General features: G+C 39.6%; 1 protein-coding gene and 1 non-coding gene across 5 annotated transcripts in view; one reads left to right on the top strand and one right to left on the bottom strand.

Annotated features, from left to right (window-relative positions):
• ZFAND3 (zinc finger AN1-type containing 3) overlaps positions 1–24584 on the top strand; it is a 327274-nt gene that overhangs the window by 10381 nt on the left and 292309 nt on the right. The window lies entirely within an intron of this gene.
• Positions 21167–21248, bottom strand: TRNAL-CAA (transfer RNA leucine (anticodon CAA)). The gene has a single exon. It is a non-coding gene; the product is annotated as a tRNA-Leu (tRNA).

Raw genomic sequence — 24584 nt, 5'->3', positions numbered from 1 at the left:
TTTTTCTTGAAGTGTAGGGTGTGAGTCCCTAGGGGTCTTACAGGAAAGTGCTAAAGATCATAGGATGAGAGCTGTAGTGCAAATTCCAAACTAAAGTTAGTGGAAGTGGCAGCCGCTTTCAGCAGGATTGGTGTTCCATCTGTTAGAACCCCATCTTCTGCGAAGCCTCACAGTACCTTCTCAAAGGCGAGTACTTCGTGGTGTCTCTGCCTCAGGCCTTCGAGAGTCTGCTTTCTCTTATTATTGGTGTTGCCACAACCAAGTTCATGCCTTGGAGAGGTATTTTTCTTCTTCCTTTTCAACCTCAAGCCTGATGAGGAGAGTTCGATGTTTTGCTCATTTCCTGCTTTATTTGTTGTTCTTGGGGGAAGAAAATCACAGCCCTTCTATTTTAAAAGATTTTTCAAGAATATACATGGGGGAAATTACATTAAATTTAAAGAATTGTAGTGTTGGTTGGGGGATTACACGTTTTTTATTTTCTAAGAGGCAAATGAAGGGCTCCTCTCTCATCCAGCCTGTTTGTTTGTTTTGTCGCTAAGTCGTGTCTGACTTTTGCTATCCCATGGACTGTAGCCTGCCAGGCTCCTCAGTCCATGGGATTTCCTAGGCAAGAGTACTGTAGTGCATTGCCATTTCCTTCTCCAGGGGATGTTCCTGTCCCAGGGATCAAACCAGTGTCTCCTCCATTGGCAGGCGATGTTTTACCGCTGAGCCACTGGGGAAGCCTTCATCCAACCTAGGCCCTTCCAAAATGCCTCCAAAGATGAAGGGCATGCTGATCTCTTATCTTCAGAAAACATCTGAGCTCAGTGGCTGGGTATGGCTTTGAAATCAAAGACCTGGTTTGAAAATTTGAGTTTATAACTTTCTGCTTGATTTTGGGTGGTTTATCTCTTTGCCTCTTTTTGTTTAAAAAAGAATATCCCAGAGTTGCTTTGATGTTTAGTGAACTAATGCCTGTCAAGCCCTTTGGCACAGTGCCCGACCAGGGTAGTTACATTTATTAAGGGCTAACTGATCTGATCTGAACTTCTCAGCCTTGAATGAAGGAGCATTGGTGGCAGATTAATAGATGCAGAACTGTCTTGCTTCAGCTGGCAGTTTGCATTTATGGTAATCTCCAGACCAGATGAGGTTTCTGACTGGACTTAAGCTGGTTTGGCTGTTTTCCAGAGCCTTGTTCAGCAAGCATTGTTAAGTACTCTATTGTGTGTCTTGAGCTCTGCTAGGCATGTTATACCCTGTTCTGGCTTCCGCTCTAAGAAAGCTCACAGTGTGGAAGGGGTGGCAGACGTAAATGAGCAAAACACCCTGCAGAAGGTGCTGTGGAGATGGTCACAGAGCCGTGAGAACACTGACGGCATCTTTCCAGGCCTGGGAGTGGCATGGCCAGGAGGGCTTCTCTGAGGAGGTGGTGCTTCAGCTGGCAGTGGAAGATGAGCAGGGGTTAACCACAGGGAGAGGGGAGGAAGGGCTGTCCAGGCAGGGGGAGCAGCTTAGGCAAAGACAGGGAGGAGTGAGAAAACATACTGAACTCAGAGCATTGCTGAGTCAATTCAGGATGTTGGCTGCATCTATGGAGGAAGGCAAGATGAAGCTGAGGGGATGAGCAGGGGCCAAGCAGGAACCTACTTGATTGTTGGGCTGTTGAATTCAGATTTTATCCTGAAAGCCATTGGTACCATATTTAAGGATTTTAAGTATGGATGGCAGATGATATTTATGTTTCAAAAAATTTATCCTGACCACAGTGTGGAGGAGAATTGGAGGGTATAAGCATAGAAGCAGAATCTAGTTAGAACACTTAAACCTTTTTGGGCTGTGGATCTCTTTGGCAATCTGGTGAAGCCTGCAGACCCCTTTTTGGGATAATGCATAAAGTAAAACATGATGATCACAAAGGAAACCAGTTAGATCTAAATGCACTTCTACCTGTGGACTATAGAGTCTGTGAACCCTAGATAAAGTAACTCTGAATGCTCTGGTAGGGGAGCTGCAAATGAATGTAGGCTAAAAACGGGGTATTTGGGCTGTGATAACAAAATGCCATATACTGGGTGGCTTGTAAACAACAGTTTATTTCTTGCAGTCCTGGAAGCTGGAAGTTCAAGACCACAGCATGGGTGGATTTGGTGTCTGATGAGAGCCAGCTTCCTCATTATTGCTGTCTTCTCATTATAACCTTCCATGGTGGAAGGGATGAGGGACTTTTCTCCAGCTGCTTTTAAAAGGGTATTGACCCATGATCTAAGCAGAGCCCTCATGATCCAGTTGCTTCCCAAAGGCCTCACCTCCAGACACCATCACACTGGACATTAGGATTCAACATGTGAATACTAGGGAGGCACAAACATTTCACTCCATAGCACTGGGGCAGTGAGGACTGAAGAGCAGGGCTTGAGTGTAAGAGCAGAGGCAGATTGGTTGGGGGATGGGGTTGGGGGGCATGGAAGGGAAAAGAGAGGTAGCAAGACTTCTGACATGTGCAGTTGGGTAAAAGATGGTCAGTCACATATAGTGGGTATAGAAGTTTTGCCTACACACTGTTTAGCTTTTGAAAGGTCCTTTGTGAATCCATTTATTTGTAAGTCCAGTGTGAAATGGTAGAAGCAACCTCTAATGTAGCTCTCAGTTGTGTGTGAAGTCTGGTTTGGTAGAAGAAAGTTTGTACTTTGGAATTTCTTAAGTTGAAGTGATTCCATCTGAAAGATGATGAACAGGTTGTGGGAAAGGCATGATTAACTTTAGAAATGTTGAGTATGCATTTTGATGAATTAGCATGTCAGTATATTTTTATCACATTTTAAAAATTGAGGTATAGTTGATATATCACATTAGTTTCAAGTGTACAACATTATACTTGCTCTTTGTAGATACTGCAGAATGATCCCACAGTAGCTCTAGTTAACACCCATCACCATACATAGTTACAAAATTATTTTTCTTGTGATGAGAACTTTTAAGGTCTACCTTTTGGCAAATAAATACACAAATTTCAAATAAATACATAATACAATATTACTAACTGTAGTCACCCATGACATTCATTTTATAACTGGAAGTTTGTACCTTTTGACCCCCTCACTCATTTCGCCACCTCTCACCTCCTGCTTCCACCAACTGCCAATCTGTTCTGTATATGTTACCCTTTTTACCCCTAAAGATTCCACATATAAGTAAGAGCATACAGTATTTATTTGTATTTTTCTATCTGACTTATTTTCATTTAGTATGATGCCCTCGGGGTCCATCCATGTTGTTGTAAGTGGCAAGATTGCATTCTTTGTATGCGTGTGTATGTATTTATTCGTCAGTGGATGAGTGAACAAAGAAAATGTGTGTGTGTGTATGAGAACTTAGGTTGTTTCTTTGGCTTGGCTATTGTAAGTAATACTGCAGTGAACATGGAGTGCATATCTTTTTGAATTACTGTTTTCATTCTCTTTAGATAAATACCTAGAAGTGGGAATGCGGGATCATATGGTAGATCAATTTTTTAATTTCTTGAGGAAGCCGTGTACTGTTTTCCATAACAGTTACACGAATTTACATTCTCACCAACAGTGTACAAGGGTTCCCTTTCCTCCACGTCCTTGCCAGCGTTTGACAGCTCTCGGCTCTCTGATAGTAGTGGTTGTGAATGGTGTGGCGTGCTGCCACACTGTGATTTTGATTTGCTTTTCCCTGATGATTAGTGATGTAGAGCATCTTTTCATGTTCCTGTTGGCTAGCTGTATGTCGTCTTTGGAAAAATGTTCACATCTTTTTAATTGGATTGTGTTTTTGGTATTGAGTCATGAGTCCTTTATATATTTTGGGTGTTAACTCCTTATCAGATATATGATTTACAAATATTTTCTCCCATTTGTAAAGTGCCTTTTCATTTTGTTACTGATTTCCTTTGCTATGTAGAAGAGGCTTTTTAGTTTGATAGTCCCACTTATTTATGTTTTCCTTTTTTTTATACCTTTTTTAAATGTAAATATTTTATTGAAGTATAACATTCATAGTGCAAAATGCATAAGTCTTAAGTGTCTAGTGAAATGAATTTTCACAAAGTGAATATTCAGATATTCACAAAGTGAATGTAACCAGGGCTTGTATCAAGAAATAACATTCCCGCCTGTAAGAAGCCTTCCTTCTGCCCTTCCAGTCACTGCCTCTCCTCAAGGATAAAGCTATAGATTATCTTAATTTTTTTCTTCTTAAATCTTTTTCTACCTTTTTTTTTTTTTTTTATTGAGGCCTAACTTTGTTTATGGCACATATTTTAAGTGTACACTTTGATGAATTAAAAAAGTAATTTTTTAGAGCAGCTTAGATTCAAAGCAAAGTTGAGCAGGAGATACAGAGAGCTTCTCTATTTCCTTTGTCCCCACACATGCTTGGCCTCTCTCACTGTCAGCATCCCCGTTAGTGGTCTACTGGTCACTGTCAGTGACGGTACGTTGACACAATCATTGTCAGAGTCCACGGCTGCTGTTAGGGTTCTCTCCTGGTGGTTTTACATTCTGTGGGTTTTGGCAGGTGTATGATGACATGTATGCATCTTTATAGTAGCATATAGGACGGTTTCACTGTCCAGAAAATCCTCCGTGTTATGCCTGTTCATTTCTCTATCCTCTAGCAATTGTTAGTCTTTTTATTGTCTCCATAGTTGTACTTTTTCCAAAATGTCATGTACTAGTTGGAATCATGCAGTTAATAGTCTTTTTAGATTGACTTCTTTCACTTAAGAAGATGCTTGAAAGCTCATTTCTCTTTAGCAAAATGATATTCCATTGTTTGATGTATGAGTTTTATCCATTTATCCACTTATCCATTTATCCACTGAAGGACATCTTGATTGCTTCCAAGTCTTGGCATTTATAAATAAAGCTGCTAATCAACATTTGTGTGCAAGGTTTTATGTAGACATACGTTTTCTAATTGGTGAATGCCAAGGAGTGTGATTGCTGGAATGTATGATAAGAATATGTTTAGTTTGAATGTTTAGTTTGGAAGGAACTGCCCAACTGTTTTTCCAAAGTAGTTGTACCATTTTGCTTTCCCATCAGGGGTGAATAGGAGGTTCTGTTGCTACATATCCTTCCTGGCATTTGATGTCATTGTTTTGGATTTTGGCCATTCTAAGAGGTGTATTTTGGTATCTTGTTCTAATTTGCAATTCCCTTGTGACAAATGATGTTGAGCGTCTTTTCAGATGCTTCCTTTTCATCTGTAATCTTCTCTGGTGAGGTGTCTGTGTGGGTCTCATGCCTGGGTTTTGTGTAACCACTGCCTACCCAGACTGACATAGGCTCACAGGCTGGCACCCAGCAGGAGTCTCCTTGTGTCCTACCCTAGTTGATAACTCCAACTTTGATTAGTTTTGTCTGTGTTTGAATGTTATGTAAGTGGAATCATATGGAATTTACTTGTTTGTGTTTGGCTTCTTTCCCTCAGCATTGTAACTCAGAAATTCATCTACATTTGTGTAAGAGAGGCAGTGATTTTTCACTGCTTTGTGGTACTCTATTGTATGCTCACGTAACTTATCTGTTCTACTTTTTAGAGTTTTTTGGTGTGGGGGGTACTCTGGATAATGCCGCTGTGAACATTCTTGCACATATCTTTTGGTGGATATAGGCACGCATTTCTTTTGCTGTTTCACCCAGAAGTAGAGTTGTTGGGTTACAAGATGTTGGTTTAAATTAGTAGGCACTGCCAGTTTCTAAAGTGCTTATGCCAGTGTACACTACTGTCACCTGTATGAGGATTTTGGTCATTTCACATCTTCATCAGTACTTAATATTGTTTTGATATAGTCTTCATCAATACTTGATATTGTAAAGAGACATCAATACTGTCTCTTTCTACTTAGTCGTGTAGGGTTGCAGCAATGCGATTTTAACTTGCATTTTCCTCATGACTGATGAAATTGAGTATCTTTCTTTGTTGGCCATTTGGCTAAAACTTGTTATGAAGTGCCCGTTCAGACGTTTTGTTCGTTTTTTTTTTTTTTCATTGTGTTGTCTACTTTTTCTTCTTCATTTATAGAGGTTCTTTATGTATTCTGGATACAAGCCCTTTTTCAGATAGCATGTAAAGATATCTATAGTTTTATAGTATCTTTTAATTGCTTTTTTTTTAATTTGAAAAAGAATGTGTACATACAGTAAAAAATTTGAACAGCAGAGATGAATATGCAGTGAAAGGGCTGTCTCCTTCCTACACCATATCCTTAGTCCCACTTTCTGGCAAGAATCATGGTTAAGTTTCTTGAGTATCCTTCTAGAAGTTTCCTGTGCATACACTACATTTACCCCCTTTTTTCCCCCTAACACTAATAAGAGTAGTGAAGTGCATGCTATTCTTTACCTTGCCTTTTTTACTTAATATATCTTAGCGTTCTCCCCAAAACAGCCTATGCATTTCGGTTTGCTTCTTTAAATGGCAACAGAGTATTCCAGTAGATGGATAGAGTCTGTTTTTAGCCAGGCTATCTAATCACTTCTTGGTGGGTATTATTATTATTTCTGTTACTGCTACTACTGCTGCTGCTGCTAAGTCTCTTCAGTTGTGTCTGACTCTGTGCGACCCCATAGATGGCAGCCCACCAGGGTCCTCCGTCCATGGGATTCTCCAGGCAAGAACACTGGAGTGGGGTGCCATTGCCTTCTCCCACTACTCCTACTGCCACTCTACAAAAATGATATCAGATATATTGAATTTTAGGACTTACTGACCATCCCAATGTGGAAATGCCTTAGGTTTTCAAAATTTAGGGCTGCGCCATTTAAGGTGACATGAGTGCATAGATCATAGCTAAAGCCAGTAGAGCAATTAGGATCACACAGGAAGTGCCGTTAGACCAGTGGTTCTCTCAAGTACAAACGGGGTTGTCAGAATTATTTTGGGAGTCTTTTCTAAAAATCACATCACTGCTGCTTCTCCCAGCTCCAGTTTAGTGGATCTAAGGTGGGATTTGTGCAATTCATTCTTGCCTTTTTTTCTTATCCCTTGACTGTTACCCCATCCTAAAGGAAATCAGTCCTGAATATTCATTGGAAGGACTGATGCTGAAGCTGAAACTCCAATACTTTGGCCACCTGATGCAAAGAACTGACTCATTTGAAAAGACCCTGATGCTGGGAAAGATTGAAGGCAGAAGGAGAAGGGGACGACAGAGGATGAGACGGTTGGATGACATCACCGACTCAATGGATATGAGTTTGAGTAAACTCTGGGAGTTGGTGATGGACAGGGAGGCCTGGGGTTCAGCAGACATGGGGTCCCAAAGAGTCAGACACGACTGAGCAACTGAATTGTTACCCTGTGTATCATTTTCCTTTTGAGATCCAATTGTATAGAATGAGACGACAGCTGAGGATGGAACCCTGAGATACACAAGTGGAATAGGTGGAGCTTGGGAAGGGGGATGGATGGACAGAGAAGTCAGGTCAGTATAGGTTCTCTGAAACCAAGAGACGGGATGGTGCAATGAGGAAGTGGCAGGAGAGTCATGCTGCAGAGAGTGTCCAGTAAGAGGATGATTGGAACTTCTCTGCTGCTTAAGAGTGCTAGAAGAATTTAAGTAATGCTTTTTTAGTCACATCGTGCATCTCAGCAGTATTCTTGCCCAGTGTGGTACTAAGGTACTTTTTGTGGAAAATTGCTGTAATTATGTTCCATGTGTACCCAAAATTAACAGCTTCTGTTAATGATCCAAGAAGCCTGTAATCCTGAATTAAGAAACTTTTCTTGCATCTGTTTATAATTTTGGTTTCTTTTAATTCTCTACCAGTAATAATTTGTTTTTAGGTTATATTTAAAAAAAAAACCAAAGCTTGAACTTCTAATGTCTTAGACTTTAATTAGAGGTACTTTGATTTGTCCTTGTAGTCTCTAGGTTCTGGTGGACAAGATGGCACTCATTTCATATGTCTTGATATTTTACTTAATTTTATAGATTTTAATCCTCCTTACTCAACTTTGGTTTTTCTAGAAGGTCTATTTAGTCTTCATTTTCATCCCTTTAAATACTCAGATATCTTTTCTGAAGTTGTTCCAATTATATGTTGTATTTTTGAAGTACATCTGTGTTGTTGAAGACACTGGATCCCATATGTGGGGATGGTGTAGAAAGAAACTGTGTGGGAGGTGATAAAATTTGTTTCTTAAAAATAAAGTTCAGTATATATATTTAGGAAAAATTAGGTGAGATATGAAGTAATGTGTGGGGTATACTTCTTGGTTTATACTGATTTATACTCTTTTATTCATGGTTACGGTTGTATGGGTTGGTATGACCCAGAAGAGAGTACGTATTAGTCTATACATAGTGTGATTTAGAATTAAGGTTGAGTTGCATTTTTCAGGTATTATGAAAATGTGATTTTGCTGCATGTTATTTGGTATTAAGGCTTCTGTTTATTTAGCTATAAGACTGCTGTATTATGATTTTGAGGAATTATAAGCATTTCAGCACTTGAAATCTGTGATCAAGGACAGTGGGTCATTGAATTTTTAGGTGAGCTCTTATAAAATTGTATACTGCCCTGTTATTTACTGGAAGAGAATTAAAAGTAAATATGTTGATGTTAAATATGTGTCAATGGTAAATACACAAAGATACACTTTAAATTTATTTAAAATTATGTGAGTGAGTGAAAGTTGCTCAGTCGTGTCTGACTCTTTGTGACCCCGTGGACTATATAGTCCATGGAATTCTCCAGGCCAGAATACTGGAGTGTGAAGCCTTTCCCTTCTTCAGGAGATCTTCCCAACCCAGCAATTGAACCGGGGTCTTCTGCATTGCAGTCAGATTCTTTACCAGCTGAGCTACCAGGGAAGCCCTTAAAATTATGTGGATATAGTGTAATAATCTCATAAGTATATTGGCAACTTGTTGTTGCTGCATTTTAGAATTACCAGGCTGAAGCCCTTTTGACTTCCTGCTGCTTTACAACCTGGAGACTGACAGGGAGGTCCAGTCATTGCCTGGATCTGCAGACAAGGTGGGCTTGCGCGCTGTTTTAACCCAGAAAGATTAGAAAGGTGGTGCTTGATCTCCTGGCTTAGAATTTGATGCATGTATGAAGTGCTGCTGCTGCTATTTGTTTCAGCTAAAACCTCGAGATTAGCATTTTCTGGTTATGAAAGAGATTGAAAATTTTTGAATATGGCCTTAATATTACATTATTAAATGTAGAAAGTAAGTTTCAATTGCTTTATCATTTTTTTTGCTTAATTTTTTTATATTGAGATAATTCATATACTGTAAAATTCATCCTACTTGGTCTTAGTGTATAATCCTTTTTATTTGTTGCTGGATTTGGTTTGCTAGAATTTTATTGAAGATTTTTGTGACTATATGAGTTTTTGGTCTCTAGTTTTCTTTTGCTGTGATATCTTTGGTTCTGGTATCAGGATAATACTGGGCTCATAGATAGAGTTGGGATGTGGTCCCTCCTCTTCCATTTTTCTGGGAAGAGTGAAGAATTTGTGTTCATTCTTTAAATATTTGGTAAATTCATCAGTGAATGTGTTTGTGCTTGGGCTTTTCTTTGTGGAAAGTTTTAAAATTTGTCGTTGGTGTTGTCTTAGTCCTTGAGTCATGCGTAACTCTTTGTGGCCCGGTGGACTGTAGCCCGCCAGGCTCCTCTGTCCAGGGGATTTCCCAGGCAAGAATACTGGAGTGGGTTGCGATTTCCTTTTCCAGGGGATCTTCCTGGCCCGGGGATCGAATCCATGTCTTCCTGCATGGCAGGTGAATTCTTTACCATTGAGCCCCTCAGGAAGCCAATAATTTGGTTTTTCTCTGTTTGTTTTTTTTGGTCAGTCCAGCTAAAAGTTTGTCAATTTTGTCTATCTTTTCAAAGAACCAACTTTTGATTTCATTTATTTTCTCTATTGTTTTCTCTTTTTTTAATAGCATTGTTTTCTGGTTATCTTTATTATTTTCTTCTGCTTTCTTTGGGCTTCCCTTGTGGCTCATCTGGTAAAGAATCTGCCTGCAATGCGGGAGACATGGGTTCGATCCCTGGGTTGGGATGATCCTCTGGAGAAGGGTATAGATACCCATTCCAGTGTTTTGGCCTGGAGAATTTCATGGACTTTGTAGTCCATGGGGTTGCAAAGAGTCGGATGCGACTTTCACTTTCTGCTTTCTTTAGATTTAGTTTGCTCTTTTTCTCATGTTTTAAAGTGGAATGTTAGTTTGATTTGAGATCTTTTTTAATACAGATATGGACAGGTATAAATTTCCCTCTTAGCACTGTTGTAACTGCATTCTATAAATTTTGTATATTGTTTTCATCTCAGTATTTTCTAATTTCTTTTTATTTCAGTTTTTTTTGTTTGTTTGTTTTAGATATTAGCTCAAATATGCATTAATACTGGAAGCAGTTAAGAATTGCTGCCATTTACAGGATAACTGTCGCTCTATATGTATTATTTCCCTAATCCTCATAGGAATTGTGTCATTGGTGAAATACTGGTGGTTTCTTGTTTTACAGACAAGGAAACGGAAGTTTAGTCAGTTAACCAAGGGGTTTTTTTTTTTTTTTTTTCTGTTTTTAAATATATTTTTAATTGGAGGATAATTGCTTTACAATGTTGTGTTGGTTTCTGCTGTTCAGCAGCATGAATCTGCCAAAAGTGTACCTACGTCTGCTCCCTCTTGAGCCTCCCCCCCGCCCCCCCCCCCCCCCCCCCAGGCTGTCCCAGGGCACCAGGCTGAGCCCCCTGTGTGACACAGCAGCCTCCCGCTAGCTGTATGGTGACATGCATGTTTCATGCTCTCTCTTGAGTGTGCCCCACCCTCTCCTTCCCAAGTCTGTTCTCTATTCCTGCCTTACAGATCGGTTCGTCAGTACCATTTTTCTAGATTCCATATATATGTGTTAATATACAACATTTTTTTTTCTCTTCCTGACTTATTTAATTCTATATCACAAGCTCTAGGTTCATCCACCTCATTAGAACTGACTCAGATTCGTTCCTTTTTATGGCTGAGTAATATTTTATTGTGTATATGTACCACAAGTTCTTAATCCGTTCATCTGTCGATGGACATCTAGGTTGCTTTCTAGGTTGCTTTCATGTCCTGGCTATTGTAAATAGTACTACAGTGAATATTGCGGTACATGTCATTTTGAAATTATGGTTTTCTTAGGGTATATGCCCAATAGTGGGATTGCTGGGTCAGTTTTCCAAGATTTTGCATACCAAATCAGAGGCTTGACTCTCTTCAGAGCTTGTATTCTCATTATGTTACACTTCTACTCTAAACTGCTTGGAAATAGTGATGATTCCTGTAAAAAGAAGGTTAGATATATTTTCATAATATATAGGCTGTAGCAAGTAGCTGGACTATATTTAGTACTCGTCGTCATCTATTCACACAGGAGTTCTCACCCTTTCTTTCATTTAAACATTTGAAATTCAGACTTCCCCTCCCACATGTTGCAAGGACTTTGGCTGGACTTGGCTTTTAAATATTTGTTTTGTGGTAGCTCTGCTGAATCAAAAAAGTAGCTTTAAATGATATTTTAAAACTATTTGTCTGCTGATTCTGGTATGAAAGATAACTTGTGTCCAAGTTTTAAGTCTTTTTTTAGGTGGGCCATTGCTGTGCTGGAGAGCAAATGTTTAAATATTTTCATCTTTATTTTTTTTCTGTACAGTTGAATTGCTTCTGGGACAAAGAAGAGCCTTTGTTGATCCTTTGAAAAGTTGGCTCAAGGATTTAGTATGCATTTCCTACTTCTTCCCAGATTTCTGTTATTACATGGTTGTATAAAGGATACATTTTTGTATCTTTTGTAATTTATAATGGTGCTGAGCACATTATAACTAATCAGTAAATAACGAATGATGAAGGCCTTTGGATAAACTTTAATCAGCCCCTTTTTCTTTTTGTTTCTTTTGTCTACAGGGCATGTGGTGATTATAAACTTTGAGCCTAGAATTTTAGGCTTAAACTACTTTTAAATGAAACTTAGTTTTTTCCCCTTCAATCACTATTTTAAAAAAAGAGAGAAATTATACTTTTAAGTATATCTCCGTTTTCTGCAGATGACCCTGTCTTCAAGTATGGTACTGTTTCTCATTAGAATGAGTAATCTTTTTTGTTTGTTTGTTTTTTTGCAGATTACATTCATTATGGGTTATTATTGGGTTGGCTAAAAAGTTCATTTGGGTTTTTCTGTAAGATGTTATGGAAAAACAAACCCAAACAAACTTTTTGGCCAACCCAGTATAAGATATTGCTATAATTCCCTGTACTGTCCAGTAAATCCTTAATGCTTATCTATTTCAAGTATAAAATACTTGTTAGTCCCATATCCCTAATTTGTTCTTCTCCCCCTCCCTCTCCCTGTTTGTTGTTTTCTGTGTCTTGTGAATCTGTTTTGTATATTGATTCATTTGTATTATTTTTTTAGATTCCACATGTAAGTGATATACAGTGTTTATTTGTCTTTTTCTGTCTGACTTATTTGACTTATTTCACTGAGCATTATATTCTCTAGGTTCATCCATGTTGCTGCAAATGTCAGGTTTTTTTTTAATGGCCAAGTAATACTCCACCACACATCTGCATATATATATATTTATGTATTTGTTTTTGGTTGCTCTGGGTCTTTGCTGGTGCACATGGGCTTTCTCTAGTTGTGGTGACCTGGGGCTTCTCATTGTCATGGTTCCTCTTGATGTAGATAGAGCACAGGCTCCGGGCACGTGGGCTTCAGTAGTTAGGGCATGTGGGCTTAGTGGACTTAGTAGTACTTATAGTATAAGTACTTAGTATACTTAGTATAAGCATGTGGGCTTAGCGGCCCACGGGCTCTAGAGCATCGGCTCAGTAGTTATGGCGTGCAGGCTTTGTTGCTGCGCAGCATGGAGTCCTCCCAGAGCAGGGATTGAACCCGTGTCCCCTGCTTTGGCAGATGAGTTCTTACCCACTGTACCACCAGAGAGGCCCCTATGTTATATCTTCTTAAACTAGTCTTCTATTGATGGGCACTTGGGGTGCATCCATGTCTTGGCAACTGTAGATGGTACTGCTGTGAACATTGGGGTGCATGTGGCTTCTAAAATTAAACTTTTCTTTTTCCCCCAAAATATACCTGGGAGTGAGATTACTGGATCATGTGGTAGCTCTGCTTTGTAGTTTTTAAGGCACCTCTGTACTGTTTTCCACCATGACTGCACCAATCTACATTCCCACCAGCAGTGTATGAGAGTTCCCTTTTCTCCACATCCTCTCCAGCATTTATTATTTGTAGACTTTTTGATGATAGCCTGAAATGAATAATCTTAAAGTTTTGCTGAATCTGTTGAGTAACTGTAGGGATTGAGGAGAAATTTTCAAAATCACAGTGAGGTCTTGATTAAATCCTTAGGTGCTACTGCTGGTCTTCATGGGGAATCTGTCTGAAATGGTCAAGATAATTTATTTGGTGATAACTGCTTGAATTAGGGCTTTTAAATTGCTTAGTAGTGTTGTGAACCTTGGGTTTGCCAGAGGTAGCGCTTTCTGAGCGAGTGCCACTGAGCCATTTTATGACTGTGTGTCTCCCCTGTTACTTTGTGTACTTGAACGTGGGTGATACAAAAGGACCTGTCGTACATGGGGTGGTAGTTTGTAGTTCTACTAATTACTGGAGGTCAGGTGTTTGTGCTGGAAAGTTCTCTTAAGTGACCTTATTCCTGTTGAAGTAATCTTTCCTTATTTGTCCAACAGTAAGTGACATTGTGAAATCATAATAACTTTTTAAAATACTTTAATGTTTGTTACCTCATTTATCCTCACAAGCCTGTTGTGGGCAGGACAATAACCGGAATTTTACAGCTGAGAAACCAGATGGCTGCTTCAGGCATGATTATCTTCACAGGACTGGTGTTAAAATTTTGAGGTATTGCTAACTGTGGCCTGGTCCTTGGCTTCCAAAGGTTGAAACTCTTATATTGAAGGTTTCCTAAGACTTTGGGGGCCATAATTATGCTAACCAAACTCATGAGGCCAGTTGATTAGAAAAATCAGAGATAAGAGGAAGATTAATTACATTAATAAAACACAGAACCAGTTGACTACAATCTTTTTAGGTTATACTACATCTGTGACTATAATGCTTTTATAAGTTTGCCTCAGTTCAGAGCATCACTTTTGTGAATTCAAGGTACTTGAATTTATAGTCATTCTACTCCCCCTCTTCTGTCCCTGGGAAAATTTTTTTCCTACTGTAGATCAGTTTTGCCTGATTTGGAGATCATATAAATGGATTTAGGTGATATGTATTCTTTTTGTAAGGCTTCCTTGACTCAGTATAGTGGTTTTGATATTCATCAGTAGTCTGTTCCTTTTATTATTGTGTGCTTTTTAATAGTTTCTATTGTGTGAGTATACCACTGTTTTGTTCCTCTGTTCTCCTGTTTATAGATACCCTAATTTGCTTTTTAAATTTTAACAACAATAACACAAAAGTCGCTTATCAGCATGCCTTCTTACCTAACATCAGGTAATGGACAAGAATTGATTGTGATTTTCTTAGATAGCTTTATATTTCAGCCTTGTTTTTCTAGTTTCCTTGATTTGGTTTTAGATATGGTACGTGAGATACCTTCGCCCTTTGAGCACCCCAGTTGCAAACCATCTCATGTGTTATGTATTGATTTCTACTTGGGGATGATTTTTTAAATCTTAATGCCTTTAGCCCACTGTGTACTGACTATTAAGGTGATTTACTTTTTAAACAAAAGTGTGCCTGTTTTCATTTATGGTCCAGTTTTGTAAAATCTTGCCTGTCTCCCTGAAGCCAAAGGCAACACTGAGAGCTAATATGAGAGTTTTGTTTTGGGAACTTTGTGGCTCACTGTATTTCTGTTCAGAGACCATGTTTGCCTAATGACTTGACATTTGAGCCTGTTTTTTCAGTTACTTGACATTTTCCTCATTAAAAAACCTTCACTATATGCAACAATCTTTGGTAAATGAGACCCCTTTTCCTTTTCTTTTCTGAATCAGACATCTCATGGTTCTTTAACATTTTCAGAACTCTAATAATTTTTCTACCATCTATGTGGAACCTTCTAGTTTTTTAGGGGAAAAAAAAAGGGATTGGAACATATCTCAAAAGTTAATAGATGTATGACTAATGCTGGGTATATAAGATCATTTCTTAACTTTGCATATATTATACTACTTGAAAAATAGTGCTCCATGATTCTTCTCCATCTCTTGCTCTTCCAGTTGCTCTGTATTATTAATGTATTTAGTATGGGTGATCCTTGGTCATTTTTACTAAGCTTTTTTTAATATCTAAATTTGCCAAACTTGTACTTACATTTTTCTTTGTTAATCAAGTTTTTATAGAACTCTTATTTATCAGTTCATGTTATATCTTGATTTGTGTATTCTGTGATTTCCTCTGAGGGATGGAAACTGACTTGTAGTATTAGGGTTTAGTAAGTGGAATAACTTGAATCTGAGATCATAGGACTCTAATAAATAATGTTTTGGAAGAAAGTTGGTAGCTGGAACTTGCTGAACCTTTGGTTCTGTTCTTTAAGGGAATCTGCCATAAACTGAGGGTTGGGACAGGGCCTTGGAAAGTCTTCTAGACAACAGTGAGTCTTAAACACTTAATGATACATCAGAGAAGAACCTAGCAAAACCCTGTGATAATTTAGAAAGCTTGTAGCTTTTCTTGTGTTGATTTCCTTCCCACTTTGGTTGTTTACATGACATTAATAATTGGAAGTAGAACAAAATGTTCTGAATTTCATCTTTCTTATATATGCTTCCTAATGGAGTTTCTTAGAAGCAAGGAATTGGTCTAAAGAGAATAGGTTAGAGATGTGGATAGTTTATGAAAACTTAGATATTCAAGGGAGCAATTATTTTCCTTTTTTGTTAGCCCCTCATCTCTCTGATTTGACTTTTTGCCAGTCTTTTTCACATGTGTTCAGCCATCTTGGTAATTTTCTTCAGGTGAGGAGTGTGGCAGAGGCCTCAGGAAGAGAACACTATGGAAAATGGTTTGCAAGGAAGCCTAGCACAGTTGCTGGAGGCATGGGAGGAGGTTCTGAAACAGTTGTCTTTTTACCTCGTACCCTTCAAAGCTTGAAAGAAGGAAGTCAAAACAGCCTCCAGTCCTAAGCCCTCCCTTTGCTGAGCTCTGTGTTGGCTGGTGTGTGTGTGTGCAGTCTTTCACTTGTGTCCAGCGCTGCACCTACGTGTACTGTAGCCTCCCAGGTTCCTCTGTTCATGGGGTTTTCAAGGCAAGAATACCGGAGTGGGTTGCCGTTTACTTCTCCAGGGGATCTTCCAGATCCAGGGATTGAACCCTTGTGTCTTGTGTCTCCTGCACTGGCAGGCAGATCCTTTACCACTACGCCACCTGGGAAGCCCGTGCTAAATGGTAGTGCCACGCTGTTCAGAGACATGTGGCTGGTGGGATGAGAGAGAGAGACAGAGAAAGCATAGGTTTCCATTTGGGGGCTGCCACGATCTTTCATTCTGTGAAAGCCTAGCTAAGAATGGCATTTGCCATCATCTTAGTGCAACAAAAAGGCATTTAAAAGTTGTTAGGGCTACAGTGGTTTGGTTTCTTCAAAGGAAATATCTTTTTAAATATTTAAAAGTGTTATCTGCTTATTTGAAGCAATTCAGAATTGTGTATAGCATAAAGTGAAAATGGTCTCTTACCCACCTCCTTTCTAAAGACTACTTTCGGGAGATGACTTCTTCTTGGTATCTTAACCTTCCAGACCAGAGGGTTCTTTTTGGTGTAAAGAGTCAATGCATCACTTGGGTATACTCATGGAGTTTGATTTTTATAACCTTTTCAAGTAACTTGACTGACACTAGGTCATTCTGGTTTCTTAGGAGGAATTAGGGCACTTCGGTTGTCTTTTTTATGCTCTGAGAGTTGACAGGATATTCTTTTAGAAACCTGTCTGATAAGTTGTAACTCCTTAATTTTTATTTCCTTTTATAAGTGAAGCAGTATTTTGGTTGCAGTGTGGTGAAAGCCCCAGTTATCTTAGCAAATTACTCTAAAACTTAGGGCCTTAAAAAACAATTTATGATTATTTCTAAGAGTTGACAGGCTCAGCTTGGAAAGGGGCATAGCATCACTTCTGTTACCTCCGTAATGGTCAAAGCAGTTACAGAGCCTGCCCAGGTTCAAGGGAGTGGGGTGGGGAATGGCCTTCTCCGTCAGAGGCCTGGCAGAGAGTTGGGCCGTCTTTAATCTTCCACTAGTGGTGTGACTGACGCAGTGGCAGTTTTGAGAGGGAGAGGTGACAATTAGAGAATATCGTTTTTATCACTCACTAGCCTTCTGGGTTAAAATTTACCATGCTCAGGCACAGCTTCAAGGTAAATTTATTTTATTGTTCTTGGTAAAGGAGAAGAAAACATCAATGAAATTAGTTTACAGGCAAGGTTTTTAATGATGTAAGAAAGAAGATGAACTCCAGAGGGAGCAGGCAAGGTTTCCCACTCCCCGCTGCTCTCAAGTAAGCACACATAACTCTTAAGAGTTAACTTGCCTTACTGCTTTTTCTTACTGAGAACTCTGGTAGCTTGCAGAATTTAAGGAGATGGTTTTTGAAGCAGATTGGTACATTGAATGTGTCATCAAGGGGGCTTCCCAGGTGGTGCTAGTAGTAAAGAACCTGCCTGTGAATACAGGAGACGTAAGCGATGTAGGTTTGATCCGTGGGTTGGGAAGATCCCCTGGAGAAGGAAATGGCAGCCCACTTCAGTATTCGCGCCTGGAGAATCCGATGGACAGAGGAGACTGGCAGGCTACAGTCCGTGGGGTTGCAGAGTTGGACACGACTGAAGTGACTTAGCACAAGTACGCACGTGTCATCAAGAGAGCCAGGTATGCCAGTCTCCACCTCCTCAGAGATTTGCTAGACGAGACATCCCTTCCCTGTAACTCAGTGCCCCATACACATATCCTCTTAGATCTTGTTTATAAAGTGCTTTGGGAAATGATTAAGTGGGTTGAAGCTAGCTAGCATGGTTTATAATTTTCCCAACCCTTTAGCTTAAAATGAGCCCTTTGCTTATCCTTCAAGATACTTGCTTTTCAGAGATTTAATGGGAGGATTTTTGTCTTCCGATTAGATTTTAAAAATGAAACTGTCCTTTTGGAATTTTAGAACTTGAACTGTCCTGCCTTCTTGAGTGTGTGGAGTGTTCTCTTACCTCTGTGTGTGCTTTTGCAGTTCCCTCTGTACAGTCTCTCTCCCATCACCTACCTGGGGCCTTATTACATACCCGGGAAACTTTTTCTTATCTTACAGTATTCATGTTGGTTTATTTGTTCCTCTTAGAGCACTAACTGACCATGTCTTCGTGTTTGAGTTTATTCTAAACTGAGTGCTGAGACCATCTCAGTCATCTTTATTGCCCTCACAGAGCCTCTCTTGCTTAAATTTAATGTGTTGAATGAAGTGTACAACTAGATGCACAGTATTCCTCTAAACCTGCGGCTTGGCAGAAACTAACACAGGAGGGTGGTTTAAAAAAAAAAGTGGAAAGAGATAATATGAAAAAAGCCATTGAGCACCTAATAATGGCAACTGATTTTTCTGTAGCACTGTGTAGTACACAAGACTCTTCGCTTGAGTATGGTTATGTACTTTTGACTCTAGGAGGGTTGCAAATATTTCCTCCCCTTAACAGATGAGTAAAGGGAGTCTGGAACTTGCTCAGGCTCACTCCTCTAGAAAGAGGTGGAGCTAGAACTCAAGTCTAGTTATGTAAGTGTCTGAGGCAATCCTGTAATTTTTGCTTGTGATTTTTAATCAGGTAGGTTCTGCTTTCCAAAGAAACAGTATCTGAGGATACAAAATATATTGAAAGATGATCATTGAATTCTGGGCTTTCCTATTTCTGGCAATATATTAACCAGCGATTTCTTTTTTTTTCTTTCTGGCTATGCTGTGCAGAATGTGAAATCTTAGTCCCCTGACTAGGGATTGAGCCTGTGACTCCTGCAGTGGAAGCGTGGAGTCTTAACCCCTGGACCTCCAAGGAAGTCCCTACTAACCAGAGATTTAATTTGTAGTAGTTTGATTTATATTATCCAGTGCAATATGGATTTTCCCTGGTGGCTCAGACGGTAAAACGTCTGCCTGCAATGCAGATAGACCCGGCTTCAATCCCTGGGTCGGGAAGATCCCCTGGAGAAGGAAATGGCAACCTACTCCAGTATTCTTGGCCTGGAGAATCCCATGGACGGAGGAGCGTGGTCGTAAAGAGTCGGACAGGACTGAGTGACTTCATATACTGGATATGAAAGTTGCTGTTTATATTTCTTGTATTTTGAGACTTTGCACAATTTAAAAGTTACTCTTCTTAAAGTTATTTGTCCAAGTTAACAACTGCTAACAAAATCTCACCATTTAGTTTCGTACTAGACAGAGTATTATTGTATTACATAGAGCACTGTAGACACATGAAAAATGATTTGAGTGGCATTTTTTCAATTCTCTGTAGTATGGTGTGTAATTAGTACCATTCTGCATGCATAAGAGAGACGTTAATCTATTATATACAAAGGATGGTTTAGGGAATAGGTTGACAAACTGCTGCTCAGCTATATCTAGCCAAAGAACTAAAATCTTTTATAAGAATCACTTTATGTTTTATGCTTATTGCAAAGAGAATAGTATTTCTGTGAATATTATATGAAATTCAAATTTCAGTGTCCATAAATAGTTTCATTGGAACAGTCACCCTCATTCATTTACTTAACTGTTGACAGCTGCTTTCAAGCTCCACTGGCAGAATTGGGTAGTTGTGACAGAGACCATGTGGTCTGACAGACCTAAAATATTTACAGAAAAGGTTTGCCAGCCTGTGCCTTAGGGCATTAGTGCTTAATTCTGTCTTGGGGAACCTCAGTTGAGAAAGGGTAAGCTTAGGAATGAAGACACCTGTTCGACTGCTGCAGTATTTAAGAGTATTTGTATTTAAGAGGAGGAGTATGTGTATCACAGCTGTTTTGAGAATTTGATCCTTTTTTTGCACTGGAGTGATATCCTTTGTCCCTTGGCTCTGACAATTACAGCCTGGATTGGGCACCCAGGTTTTATTTTGTTCTAATGTGCTGAGTTTGACTTATCCATTGTATTTGACACTTTGAAAAGCAGTTTTTTTAATGACTTACATTGAGATTTGCTTTTGAGAAGCTACTAATTGGCAGTTCCAAACTGGACAGATTGAGGCCAGGTAAAGCCTGTAGGTGCCTGTCAGGCAGCAGTGAAGTTAAAAATCACCTGCTGTCAACACTAGGGAATTTTCCTATCATTTTCATTTTTTGAGTAAATGAAGGATCGTTAGATTTCTGAAGTTGCAGCACTGAATGGGGAAACTGGGTAGTTTGCCTCTGTGGAGTTCCCTTTGTTTCTGTAGCCTAATCATGAACTACTCTCTGCTATCTTCTTTCTGACTTTGGTTAGAAATCATTTTTCGGGTAAGTTTTTAATTAGGAAATGCAGAAATAGAACTGCTTGAGTTGTCATAACTTGAACTCGCTGTGGAACTTTTAAACTGGAGAGGGTGCCAATGAAGACTTATTTGAAAAAATAGGGGAGGGATATGTTTCCTGCCTAAATTAATGCTGTTGGTTTTGAATTATATGAAGCTGAAGACAGTTATAGAGGGGGCTAATAAGGACTATTGAGGAGAAAGCTATCGACTTCTTCCTTTAAACTTCTATTTTGTATGGAACTTTCATTAACTTACATCTAATTTTGACAAGTGAGGTTCTTCAACGTCATGTTTTCCTGTAAAAGTAGATCTTTAAATAAAAAATCAACTCCAAAGTTTGACAGAAATCTTAAAACATATCAGTGAATACTGTTTTATTATTCAGGTGCTATGCTGCGCTTCGACGCTCAGTCGTGCCTGACTCTTTGCAGCCTCATGGACGGTAGCCTTCCAGGCTTCTCTGCCCGTGGGGATTGTCCAGGCAAGAATATTGGAGGATGTTGCCATGGCCTCCTCCAGGGGATCTTCCTGACCCAAGGGAGACCCTTGGTGTCTCAGACCCTTCCTGACCCTGGTCTCCTGCATTGCAGGCAGATTCTTGGCCATCTGAGCTGCCAGGGGAGCCCGGTCGTTCTGTGACTTGAACAGGAAAGCGCTGACAAGTGCTGTGAACAGGGTTTGAACCTGCTTGGGGAGACCCCGTGGGATCTTGAGTCCAAGGCCTTAACCACTTGACCATCACAGCTCTGTGTGCACGTTGCCTAATCAAGATTACTTTGGTTATAAGAAACAAGTGCATTAACACGATTTTAGTAAGGGGGAAGTTTATTTTAAGGCCATTCATTCAGTTCATTCAGTAAACATTTATTGAGTCAGATAGTCTGTGTCAGGCACTGTTCTAGATATTCAAGAATACAGGGAAATCTCAACATTAATCAGAGAGCAAGCACCATTGTGTACCTAATAAACCTAGATTCAAGGAGGTGCTGAGGATCTTAATGGTAGGTTGTATCAGTCACATGAAAGACTTGTTGAAATGCAGATGAAGAATTTGCATTTCTGACAAGTTCCCTGGTGATGTGCATGCTGATGTTCCTCTGGGGACCACACTTTGAGAACTTTAATAAGTTCTTAGAGGGATTATCTAATTGATTCACCTCTGACAACATATGAATGTTGTCTAATTCCCTTTTGCCATCTTGGGTGTCTGATATCCATCCTTCATCTAAACAGGAATTTTTCTGGAGGGCAGTTACTCTTGAAGGACACGATGGCAGATACAGGCTGTGAACCGTGTCCAGTGAAATACAGAACGAACTGGCGGGTTGTGTGTTACAGTCATCTGTTCTTCTCCTTTTTCCTACCTGTCCATTCTTAGTCTTTGTTAAACTTGTGATTTTCTTTACAGAGTCTGAGTCAGTTTTGGAAGTTCTTTTGAAAGGGAGAGTGTATGATGTTCCAGCTTTTACCCTTTTCTCTCTTGAGGTTGAACACAAAGAGAAACACATGTTAACTTCTCCCTTTTTGTCCAGAAGAGTCAGAACTTCACAGCCAGGAGGATTTTGGGGGGGTGGGTAATGGTGGTAGTGGGGTGAATTTTTTTTTAACTTTTTGGAAAAAGTTGGAGACTTTCAAGCTATTGAAGTATGTAGTACAGATCTGAAATAGGATTGGGGTAGTAGGAAGTAGATAAGATAGAGTAGAAGAAACACAAAGAGACGAAAAATGTGTTAATGGAAAAGAAACTTTAAGAATTAATGTCCTTGTAATTTTCCTGAAAAAACAGATGCTATAAAGACTGTCACGGCAGAGGTGAAACACAGTGCTGAAATAAAACAGCCGCACAGTGGACCAGAACGTCCAGGAAGAAGCCATATGTGGCCTGAATGTGAATTATTTTAGGGTGATTGGAAAGGTTTTAGATAGGGAAATAAAGGTACCCAGTGAAGATTGTACGCAGGGGTAGTTTTGCCAGGAATTTAAAAAAAAGAGGAAAAGTCATTTCTTAGACTGGTTCTTTCCAAAGTGCTATTACTGTGTTATTCAATCTTCACAAATAAATTGGATGTGTCTTATTTCTCCCCTTTTCACTGAGGGTGAAATTTAGTAGAGATTTAACTTGCTTAAATAAAACCTAGGTTACTGAGTTCAATGAGTCTAGACTTTAAAACCCAAATCTTACTTGTTATCTTTTTCCTTGGAAATGAGGTTCTTTTACTGTTTTCCCAGTCTTAGTTATACCTATGTAGCCAGAAGCCAGAGTCATCTTTGACCTTTATACCTCCTCCATTATTCACCAAACTGATCTTCTGCCTATATCTTATATTTTTCTCTCCCTCTTTACCATCACTGCCACAGCAGGTCAGGCAGCCTCTGCCTCCTGTTTGGCCTGTTGTGTTTAAATGGAACTTCTTACTGGGTTCTGGGCTTTCTCTCATTCCATTAATTTATGATCTTTGGAAAACAGACCTGTTAATATCATTTACGCACCAAAAGAACAGGATGAATGCTTACTCTTTGAGATGAAATTCAGAAACTCTGTAGTCTGACTTCAGACTATACTGTTTTACCTAACCACCTAATTTTATCCCCATATACTTTGCATAGGAGAAGGCAATGGCACCCACTCCAGTACTCTTGCCTGGAAAATCCCATGGACGGAGGAGCCTGGTAGGCTGCAGTCCATGGGGTCACTAAGAGTCAGACACGACTGAGCGACTTCACTTTCACTTTTCACTTTCATGCTTTGGAGAAGGAAATGGCAACCCACTCCAGTGTTCTTGCTTGGAGAATCCCAGGGACAGGGGAGCCTTGTGGGCTGCTGTCTATGGGGTCGCACAGAGTCAGACACGACTGAAACGACTTAGCAGCAGCATACTTTACATAAGCCACATAAAACTAATTGTTCCTTACTTATAATAATCTCTGATCTCAAAGTGTTGTAGTATAGTTATAAATGGATTTCATAATAACCCTGAATCTTAAAATAGAGTTAAAATTTTATTTGGTATTTTTATATTTTTGCTTAAGAGGGCAAGGCAGTATATAAAATAAAGATAACTGTCCAAGACAGTTAAAACTGGGGGCATGGGGAACCACAACTTGGTACTTATAAGGATAGGTTTTCAGCTGTTAGGAAAAATTGGCTTCTTAGACTCCTCAGGTACTCAGGGATCTGACCAGTTAATGTTTTACCGTAGTTGCCTGGTTCCTGCTTTGGTTCCTTTTGTAGCTTAATATATTTTTTGCTTTGTTTGGGACTTGTTGGTTAAACATGAATTCTTTAAAGCAATACAGAAACAAGAGAAAAGATTATAGCATATATAGTATGTGTTACATCTAAAATGTCCAGTTTAGGCATCAAAAATAATTTTGTGATAACTTCTAAAGAATCATTAGAAATATTTCTGAGCATTCCTTAAGAAGATCGCAAGCCCAATTTAACATGCTTCTTAATTTATCTTCTGCTGCTGCTAAGTCGCTTCAGTCGTGTCTGACTCTGTGTGACCCCATAGACGGCAGCCCACCAGGCTCCCCTGTCCCTGGGATTCTCCAGGCGAGAACACTGGAGTGGGTTGCCATGTCCTTCTCCAATGTATGAAAGTGAAAAGAGAAAGTGAAATCGCTGAGTCTTGTCCGACTCTTAGCGACCCCATGGACTGCGGCCCACCAGGCTTCTCCGTCCATGGGATTTTCCAGGCAAGAGTGCTGGAGTGGGATGCCGTTGCCTTCTCCATGACTTATCTTCTAGCTCTTGACAAAAGCAGAATCAGGCTATGTGACCTTAGCAAGTTATGTGACTTCCCTGAGACTCAGTTTCCTTATCTCATAAAAGGGCTTAGACTAGGTAAGTGGTTCTTCACGGGTGGTGGGGAGGTTGAATTTGTCCCCTGGAGGACATGTGACAGTGTCTGGAGATATTTTTAGTTGTTATCACTTAGTGGAGAAGAGGTGCTAATGACATCAAATGGGTAGAAGCCAAGAATACCGCTAAACATCCTACAGTATATAGGACACTCTGCAAAGCAAAGGATTGCCTGGAAGTGGTCCCGTTTTGGTCTGTTCAGTTCTGTACTGTACT

This window comes from Bubalus kerabau, chromosome 3 (assembly GCF_029407905.1).
Source record: "Bubalus kerabau isolate K-KA32 ecotype Philippines breed swamp buffalo chromosome 3, PCC_UOA_SB_1v2, whole genome shotgun sequence".
NCBI classification, from domain to species: domain Eukaryota; kingdom Metazoa; phylum Chordata; class Mammalia; order Artiodactyla; family Bovidae; genus Bubalus; species Bubalus kerabau.
The sequence above is the reverse complement of the archived record's forward strand: the minus strand, read 5'-3'. Positions and strand labels throughout refer to the sequence as shown.